This window comes from Penaeus vannamei, chromosome 24 (genome assembly GCF_042767895.1).
Source record: "Penaeus vannamei isolate JL-2024 chromosome 24, ASM4276789v1, whole genome shotgun sequence".
NCBI lineage: Eukaryota > Metazoa > Arthropoda > Malacostraca > Decapoda > Penaeidae > Penaeus > Penaeus vannamei.
In genome coordinates, this window is record NC_091572.1 from 21632017 (window position 1) to 21634384 (window position 2368).

Genomic DNA, 2368 nt, shown 5'->3' on the forward strand with positions numbered 1-2368 from the left:
ATTGCGCCAAGGGGTGGAATATAAGTGCGAATTGTTATTACATTATTCATGGTTGTTTTCTTTATTTATTATTATTACTATGGTCGTTCTTAAACCGGAAAGGAGGGACAGAAGACAGAAATGGATGATAGGTGACGTTTTTGAGCTAATGGATCAATTGATATAGGCAAAAGGAAAGTCAATAGAGGCAAAGATAAAGTGATTGGATGATTAATGCAATGAAGTTGAAAAAGAGCACAGGACCAGAATCTGCCTTTATGCACAGACAATTCAAAGGGTTAATTGGAGCTTGTTCATCTGTGTAAAATCAAAAGGACTGTGATCATTAGAAAGGAGAAAGTTCTAGAACTATAGCTGAATATCTAAGCCAGTGGTTCCCAAACTGTGGGCCTTGGTCCCTGGGGGGGGAGGGGGCATAGCATAAGTTGAGAGTATGATGTGTGTTTAAAACCAAATATTAGTTATATACTAGTGTGGCATTAATCGACTTTTCAGTCAGCAGAATTTTGTTTTATTTTGAAGCAGTTTCCAGCAAAATTATCCTTTTTTTATTACTGTATACTCTTACATGGAATCATTATTATATGAATTGCTAGAGTGGTTTATATATGGATCTAATGAGTGCAGGACTGTAGTCTCTGTAGTTATGGATTATGCCTAGCGGTGGGATATGGATAAGTATCCTGTATGAAAGTGGGTAACGACCAGAAAGTTTGGGAACCACTGATCTAAGCGAACTTTCTTGTGACGAATGAAGTGACGACGGATGGACCGAGGACGCCGAAATCAGAAGCGCATTAAAAGAATGGAAAGGAACAAAGCAAGTGACCGGCCAAAACGGCCGTAGGCCTACAAGAGTTTGGAATTGATCAATGAAATCTCTGATATAGGCAATGTACAAGAACCAAAGACTATATACGAAAGGAATGTCGAGCAAAATCCTGCGAGTAATTCGGCTTCGGCACAATAGATGGCGTTAGTGAGCATCAAAAACTATAAGAAAGAATGGAGAGCACGTATCACACCGATTTTTAAAAATGAGGTCCAAAACTTCATACAGCGCCATCTATTCAAATATGTAACTAAGAAAGGAGAACGTTTATAGGGGGAATTATATAGTTGTATAGATTTTTTAATTCATGCTTTATAAAAGTTTTAAAGGTTTGGTTTCAGTTGGTTTGGCAGTCTTTTTTAAATAAGAGACCAAATATGACTATCAAAGAATTACTTTATATATATATATATATATATATATATATATATATATATATATATATATATATATATATATATATATATATATATATATAGTTACATGGAATTAAATAATTATTCTATTATTTAATAACTTTAATTAGAGATTTCTGTACATATTTTAACATTTTATACAGTTTATTTTCAGAATATGACAATAAAATATTTATTAATAATTATCTTATGTGTATGCCTATTTACATGACATAAAATTATTCCATTGTTTAAATACTATACAATTTTATTGCAGAAAATTTCTTTGGTGTTGATATAATGAATACGAACTTGAATTCCGTAGACTACAATTCATACAATCATTCGGCACATAAATTCTTAATGTATTTCATTCATTTTTGTTGTCATTAAATCAAGGATATACAAAACACATGGAAAACATTTCTTTATTTGACTTCAAGTCATCATCAATTAAAGTATTAATGAAAGCAGGCCGACAGTTAAAAGAACAAAAAAAAAAAAAAAAAAAAAATCCTACTATTTTGAGTGACATGATAGTAAACGATTAGACGATACATCGCGTACACAACGCCATCTATTGTTCAGATATTACACTATCCGCCAACCGTTGGGGCTCAGACTTTTGTCATGCTTTCGTATTTTTTGTATATAGTCTTTACATATATACGTATATATATATTTATATATATATATATATATATATATATATATATATATATATATATATATATATATATGTATCTATGTATGTATGCATATATACATACATACTTACATACATATATATATATATATATATATATATATATATATATATATATATATATATATATATATATATATATACATATATATATACATATGTATGTATGTATACTAACATACATACATACGTATATATATATATATATATATATATATATATATATATATATATATATATATATATATATATATATAGCCTTCTCTTTCTCTCTCTCTCTCTCTCTCTCTCTCTCTCTCTCACTCTCTCTCTCTCTCTCTCTCTCTCTCTCTCTCTCTCTTCCTCTCTCTCTCTCTCTCTCTTCCTCTCTCTCTCTCTTCCTCTCTCTCTCTCTCTCTCTTCCTTTCTCCCTCTCTCTTCCTCTCTCTCTCTCTT